Genomic DNA, 14,054 nt, shown 5'->3' with positions numbered 1-14,054 from the left:
CTTGAATGCCCAAACCCACTCCAATGTTAATTTAATATCGCCTAATCTATGTTTTAAATTATGGCTATGTGTCTAATCTGCCCGTCGCTTATCAAAGACTCATTTTCCAGTCAACATTGTCATGGCAGATTGTATTTTTATCGCTTCATTTCCGTTTGATAGCATTTTGAAAATCACTCGTTTTCACGGAAAAAACAACCCATTCTATGATAATCGCCTTTTACTGGAATATGCTAGAACGTTGTCATTTGTCGGCCTATTTATGAATCGTTTTCAAATAAACGCTAGATGATCGATAGTATATGTGTGCGCACGCACGCTCGTGCCGCGCGCTGATAATCGCTGCTCTTATTTCCTGATGGCTTTTACAGTCAAAACAGCTATATCACATATAGGGTAAACGCTTATATATCCGTGAAAACGAGTCTGATTATCCTAAGACTGATAACATAGATTCCTTATCTGAGGTCAGATGGTATCCAAATGGATTATTCCAATTCCTGATCACCATTCGAAAAAATCGATAATTGTATTGATCCACCGTGTGTACAGTAGAACACATAATCCCTGCTGCTCTTCAGGCTCCGGAGTGATGCCGGTCGATGCCGGCTGCGTGAGTGAGACGTAAAATGTGGAGTCAGAAATCCTTTCTCCCATTCACTTTCATTGAGTCCAATCCAAAAGGGTGATTTACCATCTGGGAGACGATAGGGGGCGCTTTTTTCACATCTGAGAGCCTGGGGTGACTGGATATCCAACGGTAGGCTCGCTTGATGCAATATGATTTCAGATCGCTAATAAAAAAAATTATAAAAAAATACGAATATTCTCGGGCGTGGGCATTCAATAAACCCGAGAAATCTCGGGCATGGCATCCAAAGTGTTAAAGGTGACATGCATTATAAATGTCATTTTTCAGTCTCTAGCATTGTATTATAGTAATAGGAGTTAGTATCAATGTGTTTTTGTGTCTAAATACCATATTGGCGGATTGCTCTCATTCAGCTCAGACCATTTCCTGCTCGATTTAATTAGGTCGTTCTGATTTGAGGCGCATGCTGACGTCAGTGGGCGCTTGGTAAGCGGACAGCCCACACAGCGATAGCAGAGCGAGTGGCAGTGGCGGCTGGTGAATTTTTCTCCAGGGGGGTCGATACCAAAAATGTACATGTACCAAGGTAGCACAATGTCACACTGCACACAAACACGCGCGTGCGCACGCATCGCGAAACCACACACTGAGTAGCCTACTGTGTGCGTCAGAGCGTCGGTGGAACCACAAGCATATAGATATTTAAGTAGGTACAGTTACAGTACAACTATCACCATTGCCATCAATCAATATGATCACAGAGTCCATGCAGCTAGGTTTCCAAACACGCACACCCCGATCTCAAATCTCTCTCTCTCTCTCCTCTCTCTCTCTCTCTCTCTCTCTCTCTCTCTCTCTCTCTCTCTCTCTCTCTCTCTCTCTCTCTCTCTCTCTCTCCATCCAATAATAATCACAGATGTATATCTTGTCATTTTAAACAAGTTACCAATATATTGTCCAGGTGATTATGCCCCCCCCGCGGCGAAATTAATTAGTTAGTATCCCCCTCTACCTCTCTCTCACACAGACACACACATCCAAGGCTACAGTTCTAAACGAGAGAGAGAGAGAGAGATCGCGACTCACTTGTTTAGTTGAAACGCACCACTGTCCAGCAGGCAGCAGGGCTTGATAAAGTGTATATGTCCACTGTCCAGACTGTTGATGTCCATGTCCACTGCATCCAGCTAGCCATATAGCTTCTTGTTAGCCAATAGCCACCTGTACAACCAGCTAGAAAATGACAGCTTGTTTTCAAACTGTCCGGACTGGGGGCGTGACTGACAACACAGCAGGAAGGACGGAAGGACCCTGCTTGCTTATTCGCTTGAAAACGCGCCCGGCTTCCATCATATTACATCATATTTCAATGCACAGTGCGTCACGCACTGATAGGCGAAATATATTTGCTTGACCTATTTCATTGGCTGCGAGGATACAGCAATGATACCAGTGCACGCCCTGCCGTGCGCGATACGTCTCCGCCCAGCCTAAGAGGTTGTTACACTCTATCAGACGTGACTTCCTGTGACTCACAAAACAATTATTTATATTTGATATATTAACGTTATATTGTGCATTGGAAACACAAACATACTTAAAATGAGTAAATATTATTCATTTTAAACATGTTTATTTTATTTTTAAGGGTCTAAAATTAAAATAAAAAATAAAACATTTTCTTCTTCTCCTGCTCTCTTTACCAGGGGGGGCGGCGCTCTAGCGCCCTCTATTGACCAGCCGCCACTGGCGAGTGGAAACCACTTCCTCAAACTGCGAGGCAGATAGTGAAACCCGACACCTAGACTGCATGCACTCTGCGAGAGAGAGATAAAGAGAGGGAGGGAGAGAGAGAGAGAGGAGAGAGCCCGCGTCTGCGTGTGCTTGTTTAGACAGCGTTTCATTCTCAGTTCCGCTGAGTCCAGGGCTCTCTCTCTCTCCCTCTCTTTCCCTCTCCCCCCTCTATCTCTCTATCCCACCCCCTCTATCTCTCTCGCTCTCTCTCTCTCCCTCCCCCCTCTCTCTATCCCACCCCCCCCCCTCTCTCTCTCTCTCTCTCTCTCTCTCTCTCTCTCTCTCTCTCTCTATCTCTCTCTGTCTACCAGTCGCAGACTCTGTGACTGTGAGTAGGGTATATCTGCAGAGCCACATAGCCCAACGTCTGGGCGGGGCTTCGTGGCATGGACGTGGCTTGAGGCGGGGCTTCGTGGCGTGGACTAGCCTTGTGGCATGGACCTGGCTTTGTACTACTGCGGATGAGGGGGGGGGGGGGGCTCTCTCGCTCGTCTCTCTCGCTCTCGTTTACAACATACTGAGATCTGTTTGATAATGTCTAGCTCAGGAAAGGCTGAGAAATAAAGGCACCTACCCAACTAAACCTCTTCCAATCCTCCAATGCACAGTCCCCCCCACCCAACCCCCTCCAATGTACAGTTTTCCCCACCTACCCAACCTCTTCCAATGTACAGTTTATTCCCCCTCAAATGTATTGATTGATTGATTGAAAATGTATTGAAAACTTTATTAACAGATTGCAGAATTGGTACAGTACAGTACAGCTCAATACATACAATTGTTAAGGGGATGCAGACCAGAGAGACTTTCGTCTTGTTTACATCAGGGTCCCCCATTTTCAATTCATCATAACATATGACATACACGACATACAGATAGACAGTACTGCTACATCTATACATTTATGACATATCAGATTTGCAAATACAGTACTGTTTGTGATACAAAAAGAGTCCAGAAAAGAGAGTATATATATTTGACGTAGAAACTGTACATTGGAGGGTAGGTGGGGGGGGGGGACTGTACATTGGAGGTGGTTGGGTGGGGGAGGGGGCGGACACTGTACAACTGTACAAGCAAAACTGTACATTGGAATATTGACAACCATACTTGGTCATTTACTGTACATTGGGTTAGGACATTTACAGGGGCCAGTTTCGAATTGCAGTCTCCCGTAGGTGTTCTTTGAGAGTGTTTTTGAAAGTGGGTAGTGATTCACATTCCTTTACAGCTTTGGGTAGGGCATTCCACATTGATGTGGCATAATTGCGAAATGTGTTTATTCCCTTGTTTGAGCCGAATCTGGGTTTAACATGATTTGTGGAGCTCCCTCTGGTGTTGTGATCGTGGTATTCACTGACCATTGGGAAGTATTTTGACATGTACATGGGTACCTTGGTCGTGTAGTGTATCTTGTAGACCAGGCCCATTGCAAGTTGCTGTACTCTGTCGTCTACTCTAAGCCATCCTAGTTTGTCAAAGTGGGCAGCGGTGAGGTGGGTTCTAGGAGTAAGGTCAAGCAGTAGTCTGACCAGTTTGTTTTGAGATGTTTGTAATTTTGTTTTTAGCGCCTTTGAGGTGCTTTGGTACCATGAGGTGCAAGCATAGTCGTAGTACCCTTGAATGAGTGCTCCTGCTAGAGTCTTCAGGGTATTCTTGTTTACCAGAGAGGAGATCCGGTACAAGAATCGAGTTTGTTGGTTGACTTTTTTTATTACATTGGATGCCATTTTGTCACAGGAAAGATTTGCCTCTAGGATGGAGCCCAGGTAGGTAATTTCTTCTTTCCTTGTGACAATATTGTCACCCACTGTAACTGAGAAGCCGTCGGTCTTGCTGAGTTTGTTATTTGAACCGAAGAGAATGGACTCTGTTTTGCCCATGTGTAATGATAGTTTGTTATCAGCGAGCCATATTATGCAGATTTTGCCTAGTTCCGAGCTGAGGGTTTTTTCAACCTGTAACTTGTTCTTGTCAGAGACCAGCAGGGCTGAGTCGTCCGCAAACAGGAACAAGTTGCAGTCACAAGCTGACGACATGTCATTTGCATAAATTAGGAACAGTAGCGGTCCTAGTATGCTTCCTTGTGGAACACCACAGCTCACTGTGAGGGGGGGGGATAGGGTACCGTTTACCTCCACCATCTGTTCTCTCCCCTCCAGGTAGGATTGCATCCAGCTCACTGATAGACTATAAAAACCAATTGCTTTTAGCTTGTCAAACAGAATGGTGTGATTGACAGTGTCGAAGGCCTTTTGTAGGTCCAGCATGACCATGCCGCAGTATTTGCCCGCGTCCACCTCTTGTTTGATGTGGTAAATAGAGAAGGCATGTGTCAGTGGAGTGGGATGTTCTGAAGCCAGATTGGAATTCGTAGATTAGATTTTTTTTCGCGAGGTACTTTTCGACCTGTTCGTATAAAATCTTTTCCATGACTTTCGAGATGGAGGTAAGGATAGAAACAGGGCAGTAGTTGCCTGGGTCTAATTTACTGCCCTTTTTGTGCTGGGGTGTTACTCTCGCAATTTTGAAGTCCTTATGGAGTTTTATGGAGAGGTTTATTATGTGTGTGATGACTGGGGTGATGGCGGCTGCTGAGTCTCTGAGGAATTTGGAGGGGATGTTGTCATGGCCAGTGGCCTTGTTCGGTTGGAGGGCGCTCAGTTTTTTGAGTACCTCATCTGTTGTTACCATTTCCAGTTTGAAGTCGTCTTTGTGGACCCCTAGGTTCTTGTAGTATGCTACTATGTGTTCTACCCCATAATGCCCTGAGTGGGAGGGTAGTTTGTTTACCAGTGTTGTGGCTATGTTTGTGAAGAAAATGTTTAAGTAATTGGCTACATCCAGCTTGTCTGTGATGAGCGTGTTGTCCGTCTTTATGTTTATGTTTGAGAATCCGGTTTTAAGTTTTTTACTGCAGCCTAGTTGATTATTGAGTAATTTCCAAAGTTCACGTGGTTTTGTTTTTGTTTTCCTCAGTTTTATCATTGATGATTTTTTTTGTGCTGTTTTGATCGTGGAGTTTTTACGTCATTTCTTAGTCTGTTTCTTTCCAGTTTGAGTTCCGTCACGTGGGCTTGGAGTTCACTGCTCTTGCTTTTGGTAAGCTTTGACTGACTTTTACAAAACTCAGAGCATTTTTTGTCTCTGGTTTTCATAGCGGTCAGTATTTCAGTGTGCATCCACGGCTCAGCGCGATTTTTTACCCTGGTGGTTCTTAGGGGGGCCATGTTGTTTAGTATTGTTGAGAATTTGGTTTTGAAACCAAGCCATGTTTCTTCAACCAGTGTACCATTGAGTTCATCTGACCAGTCCAGGATCTCCAATTCAAGGTTAAAGGCCTCGCTAGAGTAGGTTTTGAGGTCTCTAGATGTGACTGTTTTGTGACAGCCAGCCTTTTGTTTTAGCTTTTTGCGGGTACAGAATATCATATAATGATCACTTAACCCGCATGCTATAACCCCTTTATTGGAGATCTTGGACTTGTCAGAGGTCAGGATGAGGTCAATGGTAGTCTGAGTTGACTCGCATACACGTGTGGGTTGGGTGATTAGCTGGCTGAGGCCGTGCAGATCACAAAACCTATTGAAGGATTTGAAGACGGTGCATCTTTTTGTTGCATATCCGTGTTCCAATCCCCAATAAGAATCTTTTCTGCATCCTCAGCTCCAGCTAAGCACACATCCAACACATCATAAAAGCCATTTTGGTCTGGCGGTCTGTAAATTGTGCCGACTAGAACAGATTTAGCCCTTTCAAATAGAATTTCTACAAATACAGTTTCAATAGCCTCATGATCTAGGTCCGTACGGTTAATGAATTTGGTGTCTTTATGAATGTACATACAGACACCACCTCCATGCCTGTTCCTGTCATTACGGACTATATACTCTCTTTAGACTATTTTTGTATCACAAACAGTGCTGTATATTTGTAGATCTGGTATGTCATAAATGTCTAGTATATTTGTAGATCTGGTATGTCATAAATGTCTAGATGTAACAGTACTGTCTATCTGTATGTCATGTTATGATGAATTGAAAATGGGGGACCCTGATGTAAACAAGACAAAAGTTGTTTGTCTAAACAAGAGAGAGAGAGAGCGAGCGAGAGAGCCCCCCCCCCCCTTCTTCTTTCGTGTAACGTCAGAGGTCCAACTCCGTATCTTGTAGCCATGCCCTTAACTCTGGTCCCACATCAAAGAGGCTGGCTTCCGAGGGTGGTTTGTATAGGGGGCAGATGGTCAGGATGTGGTCAACAGTCTGCTCAGGGTCTCCACACTCACATGCAGCGCTGTCTGCCAGGCCCCACTTCTTTAATGATGCTTTAAAGCGACCAACCCATGCCACAAGGCTAGTCCACGCCACGAAGCCCCGCCCAGACGTTGGGCTCTGTGGCTCTGCAGATATATGCTATTTTGAGTACTCCATTAGAAATATATATATTTTTAATAAACCTTACAGATGCCTTCCATAGACTCACAGGAATTGTGTAAAGTTGCCCAAATAGTGCTAGGAATAGCAATGCAGGTCCCCTTTAAGCCAATGAGACTCACCTGGGCAGTGAGAGCTGCCTGCACAGTATATATGTTTCCCCTGTTTAACCCCTCTGTCTGCTTTCTCCACTCCTAGGCACATGTTGTACCAACACCCAAGCTGAAACCTTTGACATATTATAGCACTGATACTTACACCACACACACCACAGCATACTTACTCACTCATCCACACACTGCACTCACTACTGATTCTCATACAAACCATTTAATTGTTTATGTCATTATGCTTTTTGTTGTTTAGATAGGATTAAATAAATTATTCTTTTGTTAAACTTGGTATCACGTGTGGACTCCCTATTTGTTTCAAACCACCTGTTTGTGACACACTATTGAGTGTGGGGGGGGGGGGGGGGGGGGGGGGTGAACGCAATATCTGCCATTGCGAGATGAGGTGAGCATAGTCACTTTTTCGCACCTACTCCCCAAACTCAAACCTAGACAATCCAGAGAGACTCCATGGGCAATCTGCGCATGCAGAGTTCCCTATTTTGGAAGAAATATGTAAGGTAGTCAACGGTGAGAGATAAATAACTTTTTGGTCCTGTTTGAATTGTACCATGAATTACATATGATGTTTGGCAAGTCACGAAAGTTAGCTAACATTATTGATAGCTAAGCTTGATTTATTGATTGATTGAAAACTTTATTAACAGATTGCAGAATGGGTACAATACAGTACGGCTGATTGCAGACCAGAAAAATACTTTCGTCTTGTTTACATCAGGGTCCCCCATTTTCAATTCATCAAGACATTTATGACATACAAGACATATACACAATATACAGTACTGTTTAAGAGAAAGAGATCTTACATTCGAAGGGGAAGAAACTGTACATTGGAGGGGGTTGGGTGGGGGGGGGGGGTTGGACATTTACCGGGGCCAGTTTCTAATTGCAGCCACCCATAGGTGCTCTTTGAGAGTGGTTTTGAAGGAGGGTAGGGATTCACATTATTTTACGGCTGTGGGTAGGGCGTTCCACATTGTTGTGGCATAATTGCTAAACGTGTTTAGTCCCTTGTTTGAGCCGAATCTGGGTTGAACATGACTTGTGGAACTCCCTCTGGTGTTGTGGTCGTGGAATTCACTGACCTTTGGTAAGCAGTGTTTCCCATTAATTACCTAGACTGGCGGTAATTATTATTATTTTTTTTTTAAGTATACAAAAAAAAAATCGGTTCATTATAAAACTGTGGCGGGACAAATTAGACAAAAGTTTGCCAATAGGGATGTATCAGTAGTATTGGCAGTGGTAGTAGTCGTAATAGTAATCCAGTATATATTTTTTTCTTCTAAAAAATAAACCAGTTCAACACAGGTAACCACTTTTGCTTTATTTCTTTGATGGCTCAAATGTATGCTCTAGTCTAGTAGATTTTGTGTTTTGAGCACAAAGTTCATGATAGATCTAGCCTCTTTATTTTGCTCTCAAAGTACACCAGATTGATTAATTTAACTTTAAAATGTACAAAAAAGATTATCCGGGGGAGCATGCCCACGGACCCCCCTAGAGGGGCAGAGGTTCACCCACCACAGTCTCACAAAATCCTGTGGGAAACACTGGGAAGTATTTCAACATGTACAAGGGTATATTACAAAAAATTATTTGTCTCACCATTGTCCCATGGTGGTCCAGCGGAATGGGTGGGACCTCTCTGTTGTATAAAGCTGTTGGCAGGATGATGCTTGCATAGTTTGAAATGTTTGTTTTGTCAGTGCATCAAGTTATGTTATTGCCTTCCAACACTGGCCGTCGACTGTTTGAGCTATTTTGAAAAGTTATGTTCGATCCATCTTCGGGCATGCAAGAGGAGAGGGGAGTCAAAGGAGGGAGGGAGAAATACATTTGACGTTTGGAGAGAGAAAAAACTGTACATTTTAACACCAGATACTTTTGATATTTCATTTCAGTAGAACTGCAAAAGTCAGCAGTCTTACCTCTATGTAAAGTCATCTACAAGTGAGCTAGTGACCACTGTTGTCCCTGTCGTCTGCTGTCAACACCATCATTGCCCCAAGGTGTCAGGCTCCTCATTCACTTCTATTCATTTTGAGGTCTAAGTCTAAATATAATACTTCTGAACTATAAACAGTCATTTGTTTATACGTTAAAAGTATAATATTTAGACTTGCAACATAGGCAGCATCTTGTATATATATATATATTTCTTTCCCTGAATGGTGACATTTGCGCTGTTTTCGATCGCTCATTGCACATCACGTCAGGTCAATTAACCTTGTCGGAGTGGGCGCTCTGTTTGTGGCTGTGAGCTAGGCAGGCAACTGCCTGGGAAGGTCCTGTTTGTGGCTGTGAGCTAGGCAGGCAACTGCCTGGGAAGGTCCCACTCACTCAGAACGACGTGGGGAGGGGGTGGGGGATTCGAGAATCTATTCTATCTATCAAAACAACATTCATTCATTCATAATACTGTAGTGTAGACCATTGTTGCATTTCTTTTCTGGCTTGTGCAAAATCATGAAGAATAATATAAGTATTTGTTTGATACAGGATTTGTCCAATGTAGCATTAATTATGCAATAGTTTAAGGGTGAAACTTGTTGGTGGATGAAAACATAAAACGGGGGGGGGGGGGGGGGGGGGTCACCTAAGAACACCACTGAGACTTCCAAACCATCTTTACACCTAAAGATCTATCCGTCAACGCACAGTTAATATTTCTGTATATGTATATATGTATGTATTTATTACAGTTAACACACTATATTTTTGGCTGTATATTTAATATTTTAGAATGTATACGGACCATATTTTATTCTTTATTTTTATTCTTATTCGTGACTTTTGTTTTTTTGACTACCTAAATGTTTACGGTTTACTGTTAGCGATCTGAATTTCCTTTGGAATAAATAAAGGATTTCTGGGTGGCTACGTGGCGTAGTGGGCAAGGCGCTCGCCACGAATACTGGAGACGCTGGGCTCGCCTGTTCGAGCCCAGCGCTCCACATTGCTTTCAGTTTAGCTGGTCGTCCGTACTAATACACATTGGCCGTATTAGGGGGTGGGAAACTGATGGGTGGGGATCGGGCATTGTGGACAGCGACTCCTACAGGTCGGTTGGTGCGCCTGCGCAGTAGAATCAGGAAGTGTCGGGGGCAGCGTGAGCCTCCCACGCGTTACTCCTCGCCACTGAGAGATCGAGCTGCGCAGGTGAAAAGATGCGACTGCTGTTACCTCAAGTACCGGAGGGGACTTGTGCTATGTATGACTTAGTCCACATTGCAGCCGGCTTGTGGGAGGCAAGAAACAGCGTTCGTGACAGGGGAGGGTTGAATTGGATGATACGAAATTGGGATGGGAGAAAATATAGAAAATGGGAGAAAAAGTGGATAAAAAAAAAATAAAGGATTTCTATTCTATTCTATTAACTCATTCAGGACCAGACCCGACATTTCTCGGGTTATCTCGCCAGCGGTTGAGCGCCATACCCGAGATTTCTTGGGTTTTGATCCTTTGATCTTTTTCCTCTGACCCCCATTCTAAACCATCATCCGGATCATTCTATGTGTCCCTGGCTCGTTTGCCTATGTTGGAATTGCAATGCCGATCGAATCTCACCAGGTGGCAGTATCACCTACCTTTTGAACTCTGATAGAAAGGGAACAGGAGAGGCAATGAATGAACCGGACTATCGAGACTCGCTCTGAGGGGGAGGAGCTCTTCCAAAGCAATCGCTAGCAGATCTGCTCGCCTCAAAACCTATAGTGTCCCATAAACACGTGTAATTAGATATAAACGAGTAATCGCGATCGCCGATGGGATCATTGGAATTATTCTTTTTGGATTACCTTCTGGCTAAGGTAAGGACCCCCTATCTATTTTGTCTATTTTACCGAACCTGAAACATGTTTCTGTAAAGCTCTCAGTGGCTTACTTTACCGGACATAAACCAAGCGTGTTGTAATGATCGCATTTTCGGGGTAAGACTACCCCCCCCCCCCCTCTTGATAATTTTTGTGAAGGCACATGTGTACATGGTATATACCTTTGATTTTGGAGTATTTGGGGTTTCAGGGGATCAACCAGAGCGGTTTGGGCTTATTGCATATAACGCGTTTTATCTCGCGATATATGAAAAAAGACTGGATTATCTTGGAAATGGACGATGTTTAGCGTGTAATAAACTACAAACTACAGTGTGTAGAAACAAACTATTTTTTTACAAGTTGGACTAGAAATAGTGTCTGTCAGTGAAGGATGGGGGAAACTTAGGGCGTTCAATGTGTTAATGGGAGTAATCCCATCCCATCCCATTACTCACACCGGCGTGCCCCAGAGATCTGATGTCGACCTTCCAAGCCTTATATGGCGGCGAAGTGAATAAGTCACAATTGTGAGACAAGAGACAGAAACGGGTGACATGGACGGTTCGTAAGGAAGCTCAGGCCACTCTGGCTTGTTATAACAGACTTTATTTAGCAGGTACTGGGGATGCAACATAGCAGCGATACAGAAGAGAGCCTTTTCAGCTGGATAGGCTGGAGGGGGTTTGGAGGTTGAAAGTCTTGTCACCTCTCACATGGTCAGCTCCTGCAAGAAAGAAAGAAAGAAAGAAAGAAAGAAAGAAAGAAAGAAAGAAAGAAAGAAAGAAAGAAAGAAAGAAAGAAAGAAAGATAGATAGATAGATAGATAGATAGATAGATAGATAGATAGATAGATAGATAGATAGAATGAATGTTACACTCGTAACACATTGAACATGCACAAACACTTTCTTTCCATCTGCATTGTCACACTGCTCTGAACAGAATCCTCTCTCAGTATGTGAGCTGTCACTGCCACCTAGTGGTCTTAATATGGTACTGATCTGTGTAGAGGCTGCTCAGTAACCAAGGGGGTATTCCATTCGTCATCCCCCCCACCCTCACCATAATAGCATTGAATGAATGAATGAATGAATGAATGAATGAATGAATGAAAACTTTATTTAACAGATTGCAGAATGGGTACAATACAGTACGGCTCAATACATACAATTGTTAAGGGGATGCAGACCTGAGAAAGACGTTTGTCTTGTTTCCATCAGGGTCCCCCATTTTCAATTCATATAGACATTTATGACATACACAACATACATGACATTTATGGCATAGGGACATATAGGTATTTAGTACTGATACATTTGTGACATAGGCGGTATTAAAATATACAGTACTGTTACCCCTAGATCCTGACAGAGTATATACATATGATGGGGAGGGGACTGTACATTAGGAGGGGGTGGGTGGGTGGGAGGGAAATATACATACGGCGGGGAGGGAATATATACATGCGGTGGGGAGGAGACTGTCTATTGTTCTTGTTGTGTCTCAGGGCGCGAATGGCCTTGGGCCGTGACACATTAGCCTGAGCCATCACCAGCTCAATGTCCCTCTGCTCCAGACCTCCCTCATCCACCAGAGAGAGAGAGAGAGAGAGAGAGAGAGAGAGAGAGAGAGATGGATATGGATATGGAGATCGGGAGAATTGGCATTTGGGCAGCACTTTAAAACATTATACTACAAACACTACAAAAATGGTTCTGTGTTATTAGCCAGCACACTGAAAATACGTATTCATATTCATATTTGTCTCTATGTGGGTCAATGGATAGAGCATAACACTGCCAAGCTTCAGGCTTCGATTCCCACTGGGACTACCCAAAATAATAACATGCATGCACTACAGCACTTTGGATAAAAAAGAACTTCTCCGCTGCTGCCTTGTGCACCTGCTGAGACAGGTCCTCAATCTGGGGAGAGGAGAGGAGAGAGGGACGAGAACGTAGAGGACGAGAAGAGAGAGAGACAGAGACACATGTTAGCACAGATGTGGATTACCTGAGAGTTCTTGGGCCACTCCCTCTCTGGTCAAATCAACCCTTTTTCATGATAGAGAATCGTTAGATTTTCTGTCTATTATTGCAATTTCGGGCTACATACTTATTAGACATGTAGAAATGCTACAGTTAAAAATGTCAGCCATGAATGTCCTTTTCACTCTGAAATCACATTGGACTCAACTCCAGCCTGAGTGCTGTTGACAACTGGTAACCCCGGCAGCAAAGCAAAGAAAATGACAGAAATAATTGAATGTGAAATGTTTTTTTTTTTTATAACTTTTTTTATTAGAAGAAGCAGAAACAAAATGATACATTCAGGGTCAGGTGAGATACATCTTCCATTTTTAATATGTAATGCTTTTTAGATATTTGTGTGCCGGATAATGTTTTTAATGTTATTTTTGTATGTCTGGACCCCAGGAAGAGTAGTCTTCACCATGGTAATAAACAAAAACAATAAACAACGTACACAGCAGTCCAACTCACCGTCGTTAATTATTAGTTTTGAAAACAATGTTAATCTGAAATCTTTATGGTCTTAATGTAGTTCGTCATCTCTAGGACTCAAATAAGGTTGTCTTGTCAAAGCAGAGTGAAAACAGATGGGCAGAGAAAGAAAGGTGAAAGAAAGAAAGAAAGAAAGAAAGAAAGAAAGAAAGAAAGAAAGAAAGAAAGAAAGAAAGAAAGAAAGAAAGAAAGAAAGAAAGAAAGAAAGAAAGAAAGAAAGAAAGAAAGAAAGAAAGAAAGAAAGAAAGAGGGAAATCTGACCTTGGCCTCTCCAAACATGATGTAGATATCTGATGCAGGGCTTTTTTTTTTTTTAAACTTTGGCCATTCCCCTGGCTCTTTTATACGTTTATCGCATTTATTCTGGTCAAGGATGACCGACAGAAACAGGCTGAAAGGGTTCAGATGGGGGGGAAGACACTCTGGGAAAGGCACGGCTGCAGTCCGGGATTCGAACTCGCTAAACCCCAGATCCGTGACGAGCACGGTTGTCCCCGGCGCCGAAATAGCGCTCGAGGTACGTGGTGAGCTACTGGAGCTCCCCCTGATGCAGGGCTTTTGAATACATCTGGTCAGCTGATGACGAAAAGGATGCTCTTGGACTTCCTAATAGTAATCCTGGTGACACCGTGGACTGGCTTCAGACCCAGCTTAGACATGACCTACACACACACACACACACGCATACATAGAATGGATAAGGCCTTATACATTTCACATATATTGTCCAAATCTTTTGTAAAAGACATTATTTGAGTATTAGT

This window comes from Notolepis coatsorum (genome assembly GCF_963971535.1).
Source record: "Notolepis coatsorum genome assembly, chromosome: 2".
Classification (NCBI taxonomy): Eukaryota; Metazoa; Chordata; class Actinopteri; order Aulopiformes; family Paralepididae; genus Notolepis; species Notolepis coatsorum.
Note: the sequence above shows the minus strand (reverse complement) of the source record.